Genomic DNA, 16,371 nt, shown 5'->3' with positions numbered 1-16,371 from the left:
TACACGCCTTACGTGCAAGCAACCAGCAAATAACATCAGTTTAGACTCAATCTGATGGTGGGAATATGTGACCCATTCTCAAAGAGAACAGGCAGGTTGTGTGTTGTTGTTATCATCCGGTTACCACTGTATAGACATTAATAGTTGAAGGCAGTTGTTATGGGGGATGGGAGCAAAGCCTAACCTTGAGAGCTGCATCCTGGAGCATTACTTCTGATTTGCCCTGTAGTGAATATTGAGCAGAAAACAAAGATGGTCTCCTCGTCGGGGAATCGAACCCCGGTCTTCCGCGTGACAGGCGGAGATACTTGCCACTATACTAACGAGGACTGCTTCACTGCAAAACTCGGCCATTTCTCAAAAAAGATGGCGCTGTTCTGACTTTTAATACATTGTATTCTTCCTGTTTGGGGGATGATGACAAATCTTTTGCTGTACTGGCTTTCTTATCCAGTAAACTGGATTTTGAAAAGGACTGAGGACTTACATTGGCAACTTTGTGTTCGATCAATTTGCAATGGTTTCATATACGCTCAGAGTATCTGCAATTGGGATGAATGCTGAATCCAACTGGGCCTTAATAGCCTAAATGGCATGGGCTGAGCCAAGTCGTCCACTTGACCTTTATCGCAGGCAAAGTCCTCTAGCTTTGTCTTTGGGATCACAACATATGACCTGGTCAGATAGGATATGTTGAAAAAAGACCTACAAAATATGAGGCTTCTGCCAGGGGCTCTCCGCCCTTGTACTGGACTGCACGCTGGGTCCCTCTTGAGGACACTGCCTCATTTGTGGAACAGAACTTATCAAACTTAAGTTTCTTTCACATGGGGCTGCGAGTCCCTCTGGATCTGAAGAAAGCAAAGAACCATAGGCGATCATGATCTTCTGATCCACAACCAGTTCAGAATCTGTAATGCTGCTTTCATTTGGGAGGTTCTTTTCTTTGCTGGTGTCTCCTTTCAAACCCCTGGAATGAGCCTTGCCATCCCAAATTGTTCTCAATGTTGCCACCAGATCTGCAAAAACAATCACTGTGAAAAAAAGTCAAGTGTGATTTTCTTCATGGATCCTTGGAACAACACTATGAAACCCAGTATATCAAATGGAGACACAGAAGTTGGGTACCAAGTAGTTGGACTAAAGCATCATCCCAAAAAGATGTTTCTGCCCAGTTTCGAGCTGGGGACCTTTCGCGTGTGAAGCGAACGTGATAACCACTACACTACAGAAACTGACATTTCACCTGGCACTTCTGCTTGACCCACAAATACATGTTGGCTCCCATTTGTTTTTCTCATTAGAGTAGCCATATCCAAATGTTAGCAATTTGTTACATAGAGTACTTTGTGAAAACTAAAGTATAGCTTACTGTCCCAAATCTCTCACAAAAAGAAGCAACAAGCTACATAGCATGCCTTGGAATTCTGTTCAGCAAGCATTTCAGAATCTCAAATGCTGCTTCCGTTTGGGAGGTTCCTCTCTCTGCTCGTGTTTCCTTTCAAACCTCTGTGATGAGCCTTGCATGATCTTGGTTTGAGCTTGAGTGTGACAGACAGAGCATTGACATACTGAGAATAATGTAGAGTTGGCCATCCCTAGTTTTTCTCAAATTTGCCACCGCATCTGCAAAATCACACTCAATGACAGAAATGGCGAACGGAGTGGCTATGAGTCACAAAAAAAATTTGCAAGAACATTCTGACCTCACATTGTTGGAAAATAGTTGAGACATAGGAAGTTGTTTCTGCCCAGTTTCGAGCTGGGGACTTTTCGCGTGTAAAGCGAACGTGATAACCACTACACTACAGAAACAGACATAGCATGATCCCCCTTGGCCCGATACTGGACAATACACCATAACCACTGGGTCCCATAATTGTTTTTCTGAGAAGAGCCAAATCCAATTGATAAGAATTTGTTACAAGGAGTCCTTTGAGATTTCATAAGAGAGATTCAAAACTGGACTGAATTCAACTGGGCTCAATGTTACCTGTGACCAAGTGGCTCAACCACTGTTGAGGTACACGCCTTACGTGCAAGCAACCAGCAAATAACATCAGTTTAGACTCAATCTGATGGTGGGAATATGTGACCCATTCTCAAAGAGAACAGGCAGGTTGTGTGTTGTTGTTATCATCCGGTTACCACTGTATAGACATTAATAGTTGAAGGCAGTTGTTATGGGGGATGGGAGCAAAGCCTAACCTTGAGAGCTGCATCCTGGAGCATTACTTCTGATTTGCCCTGTAGTGAATATTGAGCAGAAAACAAAGATGGTCTCCTCGTCGGGGAATCGAACCCCGGTCTTCCGCGTGACAGGCGGAGATACTTGCCACTATACTAACGAGGACTGCTTCACTGCAAAACTCGGCCATTTCTCAAAAAAGATGGCGCTGTTCTGACTTTTAATACATTGTATTCTTCCTGTTTGGGGGATGATGACAAATCTTTTGCTGTACTGGCTTTCTTATCCAGTAAACTGGATTTTGAAAAGGACTGAGGACTTACATTGGCAACTTTGTGTTCGATCAATTTGCAATGGTTTCATATACGCTCAGAGTATCTGCAATTGGGATGAATGCTGAATCCAACTGGGCCTTAATAGCCTAAATGGCATGGGCTGAGCCAAGTCGTCCACTTGACCTTTATCGCAGGCAAAGTCCTCTAGCTTTGTCTTTGGGATCACAACATATGACCTGGTCAGATAGGATATGTTGAAAAAAGACCTACAAAATATGAGGCTTCTGCCAGGGGCTCTCCGCCCTTGTACTGGACTGCACTCTGGGTCCCTCTTGAGGACACTGCCTCATTTGTGGAACAGAACTTATCAAACTTAAGTTTCTTTCACATGGGGCTGCGAGTCCCTCTGGATCTGAAGAAAGCAAAGAACCATAGGCGATCATGATCTTCTGATCCACAACCAGTTCAGAATCTGTAATGCTGCTTTCATTTGGGAGGTTCTTTTCTTTGCTGGTGTCTCCTTTCAAACCCCTGGAATGAGCCTTGCCATCCCAAATTGTTCTCAATGTTGCCACCAGATCTGCAAAAACAATCACTGTGAAAAAAAGTCAAGTGTGATTTTCTTCATGGATCCTTGGAACAACACTATGAAACCCAGTATATCAAATGGAGACACAGAAGTTGGGTACCAAGTAGTTGGACTAAAGCATCATCCCAAAAAGATGTTTCTGCCCAGTTTCGAGCTGGGGACCTTTCGCGTGTGAAGCGAACGTGATAACCACTACACTACAGAAACTGACATTTCACCTGGCACTTCTGCTTGACCCACAAATACATGTTGGCTCCCATTTGTTTTTCTCATTAGAGTAGCCATATCCAAATGTTAGCAATTTGTTACATAGAGTACTTTGTGAAAACTAAAGTATAGCTTACTGTCCCAAATCTCTCACAAAAAGAAGCAACAAGCTACATAGCATGCCTTGGAATTCTGTTCAGCAAGCATTTCAGAATCTCAAATGCTGCTTCCGTTTGGGAGGTTCCTCTCTCTGCTCGTGTTTCCTTTCAAACCTCTGTGATGAGCCTTGCATGATCTTGGTTTGAGCTTGAGTGTGACAGACAGAGCATTGACATACTGAGAATAATGTAGAGTTGGCCATCCCTAGTTTTTCTCAAATTTGCCACCGCATCTGCAAAATCACACTCAATGACAGAAATGGCGAACGGAGTGGCTATGAGTCACAAAAAAAATTTGCAAGAACATTCTGACCTCACATTGTTGGAAAATAGTTGAGACATAGGAAGTTGTTTCTGCCCAGTTTCGAGCTGGGGACTTTTCGCGTGTAAAGCGAACGTGATAACCACTACACTACAGAAACAGACATAGCATGATCCCCCTTGGCCCGATACTGGACAATACACCATAACCACTGGGTCCCATAATTGTTTTTCTGAGAAGAGCCAAATCCAATTGATAAGAATTTGTTACAAGGAGTCCTTTGAGATTTCATAAGAGAGATTCAAAACTGGACTGAATTCAACTGGGCTCAATGTTACCTGTGACCAAGTGGCTCAACCACTGTTGAGGTACACGCCTTACGTGCAAGCAACCAGCAAATAACATCAGTTTAGACTCAATCTGATGGTGGGAATATGTGACCCATTCTCAAAGAGAACAGGCAGGTTGTGTGTTGTTGTTATCATCCGGTTACCACTGTATAGACATTAATAGTTGAAGGCAGTTGTTATGGGGGATGGGAGCAAAGCCTAACCTTGAGAGCTGCATCCTGGAGCATTACTTCTGATTTGCCCTGTAGTGAATATTGAGCAGAAAACAAAGATGGTCTCCTCGTCGGGGAATCGAACCCCGGTCTTCCGCGTGACAGGCGGAGATACTTGCCACTATACTAACGAGGACTGCTTCACTGCAAAACTCGGCCATTTCTCAAAAAAGATGGCGCTGTTCTGACTTTTAATACATTGTATTCTTCCTGTTTGGGGGATGATGACAAATCTTTTGCTGTACTGGCTTTCTTATCCAGTAAACTGGATTTTGAAAAGGACTGAGGACTTACATTGGCAACTTTGTGTTCGATCAATTTGCAATGGTTTCATATACGCTCAGAGTATCTGCAATTGGGATGAATGCTGAATCCAACTGGGCCTTAATAGCCTAAATGGCATGGGCTGAGCCAAGTCGTCCACTTGACCTTTATCGCAGGCAAAGTCCTCTAGCTTTGTCTTTGGGATCACAACATATGACCTGGTCAGATAGGATATGTTGAAAAAAGACCTACAAAATATGAGGCTTCTGCCAGGGGCTCTCCGCCCTTGTACTGGACTGCACTCTGGGTCCCTCTTGAGGACACTGCCTCATTTGTGGAACAGAACTTATCAAACTTAAGTTTCTTTCACATGGGGCTGCGAGTCCCTCTGGATCTGAAGAAAGCAAAGAACCATAGGCGATCATGATCTTCTGATCCACAACCAGTTCAGAATCTGTAATGCTGCTTTCATTTGGGAGGTTCTTTTCTTTGCTGGTGTCTCCTTTCAAACCCCTGGAATGAGCCTTGCCATCCCAAATTGTTCTCAATGTTGCCACCAGATCTGCAAAAACAATCACTGTGAAAAAAAGTCAAGTGTGATTTTCTTCATGGATCCTTGGAACAACACTCTATGAAACCCAGTATATCAAATGGAGACACAGAAGTTGGGTACCAAGTAGTTGGACTAAAGCATCATCCCAAAAAGATGTTTCTGCCCAGTTTCGAGCTGGGGACCTTTCGCGTGTGAAGCGAACGTGATAACCACTACACTACAGAAACTGACATTTCACCTGGCACTTCTGCTTGACCCACAAATACATGTTGGCTCCCATTTGTTTTTCTCATTAGAGTAGCCATATCCAAATGTTAGCAATTTGTTACATAGAGTACTTTGTGAAAACTAAAGTATAGCTTACTGTCCCAAATCTCTCACAAAAAGAAGCAACAAGCTACATAGCATGCCTTGGAATTCTGTTCAGCAAGCATTTCAGAATCTCAAATGCTGCTTCCGTTTGGGAGGTTCCTCTCTCTGCTCGTGTTTCCTTTCAAACCTCTGTGATGAGCCTTGCATGAACTTGGTTTGAGCTTGAGTGTGACAGACAGAGCAGTAACATACTGAGAATAATGTAGAGTTGGCTATCCCTAGTGTTTCTCAAATTTGCCACCGCATCTGCAAAATCACACTCAATGACAGAAATGGCGAACGGAGTGGCTATGAGTCACAAAAAAATTTGCAAAAACATTCTGACCTCACATTGTTGGAAAATAGTTGAGACATAGGAAGTTGTTTCTGCCCAGTTTCGAGCTGGGAACTTTTCGCGTGTAAAGCGAACTTGATAACCACTACACTACAGAAACAGACATAGCATGATCCCCCTTGGCCCGATACAGGAAAATACACCTTAACCACTGGGTCCCATAATTGTTTTTCTGAGAAGAGCCAAATCCAATTCATAAGAATTTGTTACAAGGAGTCATTTGAGATTTCATAAGAGAGATTCAAAACTGGACTGAATCCAACTGGGCTCAATCTTACCTGTGACCAAGTGGCTCAACCACTGTTGAGGTACACGCCTTACGTGCAAGCAACCAGCAAATAACATCAGTTTAGACTCAATCTGATGGTGGGAATATGTGACCCATTCTCAAAGAGAACAGGCAGGTTGTGTGTTGTTGTTGTCATCCGGTTACCACTGTATAGACATTAATAGTTGAAGGCAGTTGTTATGGGGGATGGGAGCAAAGCCTAACCTTGAGAGCTGCATCCTGGAGCATTACTTCTGATTTTCCCTGTAGTGAAGATTGAGCAGAAAACAAAGATGGACTCCTCGTCGGGGAATCGAACCCCGGTCTTCCGCGTGACAGGCGGAGATACTTGCCACTATACTAACGAGGACTGCTTCACTGCAAAACTTGGCCATTTCTCAAAAAAGGTGGCGCTGTTCTGACTTTTAATACATTGTACTCTTCCTGTTTGGGGGATGATGACAAATCTTTTGCTGTACTGGCTTTCTTATCCAGTAAACTGGATTTTGAAAAGGACTGAGGACTTACATTGGCAACTTTGTGTTCGATCAATTTGCAATGGTTTCATATACGCTCAGAGTATCTGCAATTGGCATAAATGCTGAATCCAACTGGGCCTTAATAGCCTAAATGGCATGGGCTGAGCCAAGTCGTCCACTTGACCTTTATCGCAGGCAAAGTCCTCCAGCTTTGTCTTTGGGATCACAACGTATGACCTGGTCAGATGGGATATGTTGAAAAAAAACCTACAAAATGTGATACTTCTGCCAGGGGCTCTCAGCCCTTGTACTGGACTGCACGCTGGGTCCCTCTTGAGGACACTGCCTCATTTGTGGAACAGAACTTATCAAACTTAAGTTTCTTTCACATGGGGCTGCGAGTCCCTCTGGATCTGAAGAAAGCAAAGAACCATAGGCGATCATGATCTTCTGATCCACAACCAGTTCAGAATCTGTAATGCTGCTTTCATTTGGGAGGTTCTTTTCTTTGCTGGTGTCTCCTTTCAAACCCCTGGAATGAGCCTTGCCATCCCAAATTGTTCTCAATGTTGCCACCAGATCAGATCTGCAAAAACAATCACTGTGAAAAAAAGTCAAGTGTGATTTTCTTCATGGATCCTTGGAACAACACTCTATGAAACCCAGTATATCAAATGGAGACACAGAAGTTGGGTACCAAGTAGTTGGACTAAAGCATCATCCCAAAAATATGTTTCTGCCCAGTTTCGAGCCGGGGACCTTTCGCGTGTGAAGCGAACGTGATAACCACTACACTATAGAAACTGACATTTCAGCTGGCACTTCTGCTTGACCCACAAATACATGTTGGCTCCCATTTGTTTTTCTCATCAGAGTAGCCATATCCAAATGTTAGCAATTTGTTACATAGAGTACTTTGTGAAAACTAAAGTATAGCTTACTGTCCCAAATCTCTCACAAAAAGAAGCAACTAGCTACATAGCATACCTTGGTCTTCTGTTCAGCAAGCATTTCAGAATCTCAAATGCTGATTCCGTTTGTGATAACCACTACACTACAGAAACAGACATAGCATGATCCCCCTTGGCCCGATACTGGAAAATACACCATAACCACTGGGTCCCATAATTGTTTTTCTGAGAAGAGCCAAATCCAATTGATAAGAATTTGTTACAAGGAGTCCTTTGAGATTTCATAAGAGAGATTCAAAACTGGACTGAATCCAACTGGGCTCAATGTTACCTGTGACCAAGTGGCTCAACCACTGTTGAGGTACACGCCTTACGTGCAAGCAACCAGCAAATAACATCAGTTTAGACTCAATCTGATGGTGGGAATATGTGACCCATTCTCAAAGAGAACAGGCAGATAGTGTGTTGTTGTTATGAAAGCCTAACCTTGAGAGCTGTATCCTGGAGCATTACTTCTGATTTGCTCTGTAGTGAAGATTGAGCAGAAAACAAAGATGGACTCCTCGTCGGGGAATCGAACCCCGGTCTTCCGCGTGACAGGCGGAGATACTTGCCCCTATACTAACGAGGACTGCTTCACTGCAAAACTCGGCCATTTCTCAAAAAAGGTGGCGCTGTTTTGACTTTTAATACATTGTGCTCTTCTTGTTTGGGGGATGATGACAAATCTTTTGCTGTAATGGCTTTCTTATTCAGTAAACTGGATTTTGAAAAGGACCGAGGACTTACATTGGCAACTTTCTGTTCCATCAATTTGCAAAGGTTTCATATACGCTCGGAGTATCTGCATTTGGGATGAATGCTGATCCCAACTGGGCCTTAATGGCCTAAATGGCATGGGCTGAGCCACGTCGTCCATTTGACCTTTATCCCAGGCAATGTCCTCCAGCCTTGTCTTAGGGATCACAACATATGACCTGGTCAGATAGGATATGTTGAATAAAAAAAACTACAAAATGTGATGCTTCTGAGGGGCTCTCCGCCCTTGTACTGGACTCCACTCCTTGTCCTTCTTGAGGACAGTGCCTCACTTGTGGAAAGAAATCGCAAATGCTGTTTCACTAATTTGGTTATGGTAATCAAGTAGTCCGCTTACAGTGTTCATTTGGGTCTTTTATTAATTTTTTGGCTCCAAAAGTTTTTAACAGATCTGTCAGAAATTTACTTTGTTTCTCTCTCCTCTTAATGCAGACATCCAACCAAATCGAGCTATCTCCTCCTGCTCTCCATACATTGCCCCAAGTTTACAAATTCCTGTCTGAGTTATTACATTTGTCTGATGACACAGTTTGTGTGTGTGAGTGCGTGTGTCGGTGTGTGTCAGCGCGAGAGATGAGATGAATTCTGAGCAATGCCGAAACTTTTTATGTGCTTGTGTGTGCGCATTGTCCATCACAAGTGGACAATGTGATGTTGTCCTTATCTTAAACACTGCCTTACCCTTCCCTCACGTTCTTGTACATCATACAGAAACTATGCAATTTGGTTATAGTAATCAACCGCTCATTGTTATCAATTTAGCATCTGACAGGCGTGATCACAATGAGCGGTTTCCACTTTGGTAAATACATTGGTAGAGCTGTAAGTGTGCTTCATAAGGGGCCTATAGGGGCTAGAAAGGGACTTTGGCTCAACCTGATCAAATATATCTGCTTAATTTCTTGGGAAATATTTCCTTAGTTCCCTGAACTCAAGGAGTCAGAGGAACATCCAGGGCTCAAGTTGGATTTTCAGAAGTCAAAGGCAGGACCTGGGGTTAAATCAATTGCATTTGATGTGAACATTTACTTTTTCACATTAAGTCCAAGTTGTATTTTATGATTGCACTGATTATTTCAAAATCTGAAGTTGAAATAATTAAGTAATGTATTTATTAGTTTTTCAATTGTCAGTAATTATTTTTCTCCCCTGTGTTGTATAATCATCAGTTCATATTTATATTTCTCTCTCACTCAGTGTGGTGAACTTGACTAAAAACATCCGGAGCCCAGACACAGAATTGACTGATTATTCACTCTAAATGTTGATAACATATTTTGTCTCTCATTATGGAAAGAGCCTAATCTTCAGACAAGAACTATAAAGTAATTGTTCATTTACCTATCAATCCTCGCATAAACAATGGAGAAAATGTTTGTAAGACTGGCTCATATTAAGAAAAGAAACACGTCCCCAGGAGGGACTGATTCATTTCCACACAGCCCCATTAAAATGTTTGGGAAGTGTTTTGGAGGATATCATTGTTATCCATTCACTGATGATGTGGTAGGATGGGTTGTTGAGAAATGGCAAGGAGAAGTCGTTTTGAAACTTGAACAACTGTGTTGTTTTAAGAAAAGAATGATTATCCAGATCCTAGTGGAGACCCTGTCTATGATCATTTTTACATGGAGGAACGTTTAAAGAAAATGGGTAAAATATTTTTTAGTAGGGGAGAGCGGGGTAATGTGAGACATCGGGTGATGTGAAACACTCCCTGTATCTAGGCAACGGAACACATTTGTGGTCATGTGATTATTATTAGGGATGCACCGATTTATCGGCCGAACATCGGTAGCGGCCGATATTCGCCTCGTTTACTGATATCGGCTTATCGCTAATAAACTTGACTTTCACCGATATCATTGGCCAATGTTCATATTTGTGGTAAAACCGCTGGGCACGTGTCGCGGCTGGGGGAGCAGTCCCTCCGTCGCCCTCCTCTCCGTGGCCAGAGGCTCAGTGTGCGGCACCGGGAGGTCCTCATCCGGTGGCACCTCACGGCGTCACTGGTGGAGGGGGCTTTCTTTCTCTTGTACCGCGGGGCGGTGTCCATCGCCGGCGCGGAAGGCGGGCCGTTGGAGGGGACCGGGTACGCGGTCAGCGGCGGCCACTCTGGACGCGTGTCGGGCCCTTCTCGCGGATCACCTCAGCTACGGCGACCGCTGGGGGAACCCTCCGGCTGGCGCCTAGCAGCTGACTGAGAACTGGTGCGGACCAGAGGAATCCGACTGTTTAATTAAAACAAGCATCGCGAAGGGCCACGGGGGGTGTTGACGCGATGTGATTTCTGCCCAACATACGTCATACACACAGAAGCCGTAACACATCTAATAAACGGGCAATACTGCTACCGTAAATCAATGAGAAGAGCGTTCTCTTTAATGATACTTTAACAGGGCTGTTTTAGACAGGGTAAAAAGGTGCTGTTTTAAATTACCCTTGTGGTATTTTGACCAAAATATGTTACAGACATTTCATTAAGATCCCAAGGAACCATTTCAACTTGCGGTAAAATGGGCATAATATGTCTCTGTTAAATAAAGTTTAGTTAAATCAAAGATTGTTTCATAAATCTGATTCAATCTGTGCTCATTAAAAGATAAGAGTGATGAAGGGCTGACATTTTTTTCAATGAATAACAACAAAAAGAAAATAAACAAATATCGGTATCGGTATCGGCTATCGGCCAGATGGTTATTTTAAATATCGGTATCGGTATCGGCCAAGAATTTCCATATCGGTGCATCCCTAATTATTATGTTTAAAAGCCCCTCCCATTCCCCCCTTACCATGAAGGAGAAGATGGTGCTTGTGCTGTGGTAAGTATGTTTTTTCACAAAAATGTTTTTTTTTGCATGTAAAAGTAAATTTTCTTGCTTTGAACTTAATCAACTGTTGTGTCAAAACAAATTGATTCAGGTAGAAAAAATTATATCATACATGTTGGTGAACGTCCAACATATAAAACCATGTGATTGATGCTAGCTGAAGATTAGCCTGAATTGCTAAGAGATGTTGTTTTTCTAAAATTGTGGCTTCGGGGTAAAATGGGACAAATGCTGTTGGGTAAAGTGGGACAGTGTCTCACTTTACCCCACCATGAAGCACAAGTTAAGTTTAGTCTTAAACATATTTTAGTGTTATATTACATTATATATGTTTTATTTTTAATGTCATAAACATTTTAGAAAAGCCATCATGCCAAGAAACTACACCAGGAAGACAACCTGTGGCCAAATACCCCTCGCAGAGATGGAGAGTGCAGCCGCTGAGGTCATGCAAGGAAAGAAGTCCTTAAGAAAAGCTGGAAGGGATACAAATATTGATAAGACAACCCTCAAAAGATTCATAAAGAAAAAAGAGAAAGGGAAAGTAAAATCAGTAGCCTGGGGTGCAGTAGCTGAGGCAAAGAGAATATTCACAGATGAGATGAAGGAGGAGCTTGCCAAACTCTTGAAACAACTAGCTGACCAGTTCCATGGCCTTGCTCCAGTTAAGTGCCGTGAACTGGCATTTGAATATGCAGAGAAAATCAATATCCCTGTCCCTACCAATTGGACAGAGAAACAATGTGCAGGTAAGCTAGGGTGTGCAAGAAATCACATGAATCATAATAATCATAAATGTGCTTAATTGACAAATCCCAATGATTCTGTTACTAGTCCGATATTAGTGGTTGTCAATCTAGCTGTCAGGATTTTAACTATGGTAGTTTTAAAGTGGAAAAAGTAAGTGGACCACTTTACCCCGTAGCTGGGGTAAAGTGGGACACAAGACAACTTTTTTTAAAACAATCATATTTTCACTGCCCTTTGTCCTGAAGACATTCTGATCATTTCCATTGCTAGAAAACATCCTGAATTAATGGGAAATGTGTACATTTTACTGATATATCATTTTAGCTCGCCTAGAGGGGAGCAAATGTAAAAAATGTCCCACATTACCCCGCTCTCCCCTAAGTGAAAAAATTAGGACAGGTTTGAAATAATGGATTTAATGTCAGTGTAAGAATTACTGGGGGGTCAACTATTGAAATGTGGATGACTGAGAAGCCTCTTGATGCATGTTCAGGGAAAGGAGCTAAAAGCAGGGATTCTTTGTGGCAAATTATAATTATCATTCGGGTGCAAAGTTGCATGAATTGCAGTCTGACCTCAATGTTGAGGGCATGTACAGCGTTTTCATGGTTTGCAAAAATCTCCTCTACTCAAGCCAAATAGCCAATAGTTAAAGCTGCCCCAATACCCGGATGAACTGCCTGATGTTGCTGCTTTGTCTGCTGCTGTGAATGAGACTGCTCCACCAATTCTGCACGACAGCCGGGGTCAGCAGTGCGAGGCGCACAGAGAGGATCTGGCTCTGTCACTCCTGCATTTCTTGTGCCCTCTAGAAGCACTGCTAGTGTACTACAAGCTACTGAACTTTTACTAATACATAGATCAAGTCAAATTCATCCATCTATCCATCATTAGCCATACCACTATTCCACCTCTGAAAAAAATTGAAAATAGCAACCCAGCAACGAATGCATTGTTTATTTTTCTGGTTCAGCACCAAGCAGCAAAGAATATTTTTACACAAGTAGAGCTATTGTATATATGTAGTTCAGTTTTGTTCGTACAAACAGGCAACAGAGAGAGGGTGAGGCTACATGGTGACTAAGGTAGATTTAGACATAAGAAATACAGCAATAAAATATATGTTCAGTTTAGACTTTTAGTTAATAAATGCTACAACTCCTCAAGACCCGAGATAAGTCTTTGTACTCCCACTGCTCTCATTAGCCCTTATAAGAAAAATTGCTCTAACAACAGAATGATAAGTTACAGTGTGACTCACTACTGCTAATGCGAAAGCTAACAATGGATGGGAAGTGTGCAAAAAGATATCTTCCTAATTTTTCCACAAACGTCTCTTTGCTCTTATCTGGAATGCATATCCTGCGAATCGTTCATCTGATCTGCTTCACACTTTGCATGCGGTAAATAACCTGAGAAAGTGCATTGTTGAATTCTGTGCGAATTGTAAACATGAAATATTAACAAACAGGCAACCAGCGCTCTGACCGAGTTAAAGATGTCTTCTTCGACATCCTTACTGTAAACTACAGCAGCGTTCGGCAACTCGTTCAGACTAAAGGTCAAAATCGCAGCCATCTTTCGACCTTTGTTTGGCATAGTTGGTTTTAGCCTTAGCAGTGTTAATTTCGTTGACGAAAACTATGACGAAAAATATTCGTTAACGATCTTTTTTCCATGACGAAGACGAGACGAAGACGTAACGAAAACGGATCTTTAAAAATAAAAACTATGACTAAATCTATTTTAACTTTCGTTGACGAGACGAGACGAAAATGTTGGTGGTTGACTAAGTCACAATAATTTTTTTAAACATCATCGTGTCAGGCCGTCATGAAGTATCAGGAGCGGGCGAGTGAGTGTGTCTGTGTGTGTCTGTGTGTGTGTGTGTGTGTGTGTGTGTGTGTGTGTGTGTGTGTGTGTGCGCCCCAGATAGCGCACTGGTCCCGAGGCTCCGCCCCCGCCCCGCTCACTCGCTCAGAGACACAAGATCAGAGCTCGTTCACGTGAACCGGCTGCTTCTTAACAGTGGAAACAGTGAAAACACAGAGTTTCTCTGGTCTCAGCTGCTCAGACATCAGCGCAGCAGCTTCTTGATCAGAGCAGAAGCTGCAGGTGGTTTGTACCGAGCTTCAGTTTCTGTGTCTGCCTCCAGCCTGACCTGCTCTCACCTTTTGTTTTCACATTTAAAACTAAATATATATTTTTAAGCTATTAGGCTGCAGCTATATGTTTTTATTTATTTCAAAATAGGGTTCTTCTTATTTCATACATTTCCCACAAATATTGGGAGGACTCAAATAGCCCTACATAGTTCTGTGTTTAAACTTATTTCAAAGTAGGCCTACACTTGGCTGTGTATTTTCTTCTCTTCATAAGCGTTTGGTGTTTTCCTTTGTTGTAACAGGTACAAACAGCAATACACTTTCAAGAGTTTTCTTTATTGTCGTTCTATAATTTCGTAAATGCAACAAACTATAGTTTAGTATAGTATAATTTTATATTAAACTTCATTAGCTTTGTTATCTAATATGTTTTACGGCTCCAGACACATTTTATTTGGGGGAAGAGGGGGCAAAATAAGTAAGTAAAGGTTGCCGAGCCCTGCTATAGACCTATGCTGGTAGGGATATCTAATGGACAACCTAAGTACTGCAAGCTAGACTATTAGTCAGTTTTAGACACAACACAGGGTCCCTGGGCCTGAGAAGAGAAGAAAAGGAGTTTAATGTGGCTATTAAATGTGACTAAAACTAGACTAAAATGTAATTCGTTTTCATCGACTAAAACTAGACTAAAACTAAGAAGGATAAAAATGACTAAAATGTGACTAAAACTAATATGCATTTTCGTCAAAAGACTAAGACTAAGACTAAATCAAAAATAGCTGCAAAAATTAACACTGAGCCTTAGTAATAATTATTCAAACACAAATTCATACCACTTTCTTTGGACATGGAGGGATGACCGACATGATTTGTTGCTATTGGTTCACCCTGGGAAATACAACAGCAGTGCAAACATATGTAAATAGGTGTGCGATATGGTCCCAAACTAATCAACACAAACCCATTCCATCTGATTGCAACAAAAAAAGTGTTTTCATGCAGCACCATGTTGAGGGTTCGAATACATTTTGTTAATGCCTTATCTATTTTCTAAATGGGTTGGAGCGTTTCCATTCAGAGAATTAAATGGCAAGATAGTTTAACAAATCAGAAAAGACATTATTGGGATCTCAGAAAATATAAATGGTGATAGAGGGACTATTTCATGGCCAAAGGACAGCTTGGCAAAAACATGATCCCCATCATCCACTATCTGGAGGTATTCAACAGTCTGCGGGTGACAAGAGATCTAGTTGGAAAAGTTTTTCATAGATTGAACATTGTCCTTGTTAATATTCTCAAAGAGCAGCTGTGGAACATCATTGTTGTCATTTCAGTTACTGGAAGCTTTGGACCAAAAGTACAACAGAATATTGAATGATCAGGCCCTGTGCCCCATTACAGTCGCATATCAACATTTACACTACAATCTATTCTCATTGACTTTACTAAAATTCTGTCTGAGCCTAACTCTGTCAAAAACATGGCAGTAGAACTGACTGGTCCAGTTCTGCTTCATGCTTTCTCCACTGGTTGGGAGACCAAGGATACTGGTGACAACTCCAAAGTCCAGGGCAAATGCTTTTTCAAATGTCGCTTGACTGCTCTCCTTTCTTCCCTTTATTTGTCGATGCCAATAGACTCACAGAATGTCTTCATCTCATTGTCTCTCAGTTTTTTACTCCAGATTGCTTAAAGCATTAGACAGTGATGTGTCTTTCCCTTGGACCAACGTATGTGTTACATGGACAGCGCTCAACTGTTTATTAAAAATTGATGGTCACACAGAGCTCTTCTTACAGTATTCAACAGACCAGAGGCTTCTAAAAACCTACAGTGAAGAGGAACTGCCAGTTCAAATAAGTTATTGAAGCATTCACAGAGGTTTTACAGCAGGCGTTTTTCCACCTGAAAGCATATCTTGTGTCAATCAGTATTTTAAGGTTAACTGGCTGCTTCTGACTCTGCTTGTGCATATGATGGCTTACTGGCTGTGTGACCAAATGTGTATAGACTCTCAAAGGTGAGGGAAAAACTAACTGCTGTGCAATTAACTATGCAGACATCCACCAAAACTGACTTTGGGTTCCATGCAATGGATGTTGACAGCTGGGGGTCGAGTCTGACACACTGTGCCATGTGACCAGATATGTCACTTAACACATCATTATTAAATGCAACAATGCATTGGTAAGGATCATTTTTGATTTTAAGTCGATTTTACTTATTGTCTCCTCTTCGGCACAGTCTAAAATCTTTGTTATCATCATTCCCAAGCATGTTGGGAGACAACTGAAACAAGCAGTGGATGCATTGTTGAACTAAAAACACTGCTTGCTTAGAGATTTAACTATAATTAATATAAGTGAAAATATTTCTCATATATTATTAATCATGTGTTTTTTATACCTGTGCCTTTTTAAATCAAATATCTTTGGAAT

At 41.9% G+C, this 16,371-nt stretch overlaps 10 non-coding genes across 10 annotated transcripts; all 10 read right to left on the bottom strand.

Moving 5' to 3' along the window:
* Positions 1 to 257: 257 nt before the first annotated feature.
* On the bottom strand, positions 258 to 329 carry trnad-guc (transfer RNA aspartic acid (anticodon GUC)). Its single transcript has one exon. It is a non-coding gene; the product is annotated as a tRNA-Asp (tRNA).
* An 833-nt stretch (positions 330 to 1,162) lies between these two features.
* On the bottom strand, positions 1,163 to 1,235 carry trnav-cac (transfer RNA valine (anticodon CAC)). Its single transcript has one exon. It is a non-coding gene; the product is annotated as a tRNA-Val (tRNA).
* Positions 1,236 to 1,742: 507 nt separating this feature from the next.
* trnav-uac (transfer RNA valine (anticodon UAC)) lies at positions 1,743 to 1,815 on the bottom strand. The gene has a single exon. It is a non-coding gene; the product is annotated as a tRNA-Val (tRNA).
* A 466-nt stretch (positions 1,816 to 2,281) lies between these two features.
* On the bottom strand, positions 2,282 to 2,353 carry trnad-guc (transfer RNA aspartic acid (anticodon GUC)). The gene has a single exon. It is a non-coding gene; the product is annotated as a tRNA-Asp (tRNA).
* An 833-nt stretch (positions 2,354 to 3,186) lies between these two features.
* On the bottom strand, positions 3,187 to 3,259 carry trnav-cac (transfer RNA valine (anticodon CAC)). The gene has a single exon. It is a non-coding gene; the product is annotated as a tRNA-Val (tRNA).
* Positions 3,260 to 3,766: 507 nt separating this feature from the next.
* On the bottom strand, positions 3,767 to 3,839 carry trnav-uac (transfer RNA valine (anticodon UAC)). Its single transcript has one exon. It is a non-coding gene; the product is annotated as a tRNA-Val (tRNA).
* Positions 3,840 to 4,305: 466 nt separating this feature from the next.
* On the bottom strand, positions 4,306 to 4,377 carry trnad-guc (transfer RNA aspartic acid (anticodon GUC)). Its single transcript has one exon. It is a non-coding gene; the product is annotated as a tRNA-Asp (tRNA).
* Positions 4,378 to 5,212: 835 nt separating this feature from the next.
* Positions 5,213 to 5,285, bottom strand: trnav-cac (transfer RNA valine (anticodon CAC)). Its single transcript has one exon. It is a non-coding gene; the product is annotated as a tRNA-Val (tRNA).
* A 1,045-nt stretch (positions 5,286 to 6,330) lies between these two features.
* Positions 6,331 to 6,402, bottom strand: trnad-guc (transfer RNA aspartic acid (anticodon GUC)). The gene has a single exon. It is a non-coding gene; the product is annotated as a tRNA-Asp (tRNA).
* Positions 6,403 to 7,981: 1,579 nt separating this feature from the next.
* Positions 7,982 to 8,053, bottom strand: trnad-guc (transfer RNA aspartic acid (anticodon GUC)). The gene has a single exon. It is a non-coding gene; the product is annotated as a tRNA-Asp (tRNA).
* Between the last annotated feature and the right edge of the window lie 8,318 nt (positions 8,054 to 16,371).

Source organism: Pleuronectes platessa, chromosome 2 (genome assembly GCF_947347685.1).
Source record: "Pleuronectes platessa chromosome 2, fPlePla1.1, whole genome shotgun sequence".
Taxonomy (NCBI): domain Eukaryota; kingdom Metazoa; phylum Chordata; class Actinopteri; order Pleuronectiformes; family Pleuronectidae; genus Pleuronectes; species Pleuronectes platessa.
This window is presented reverse-complemented; position numbering and strand designations above follow the sequence as displayed.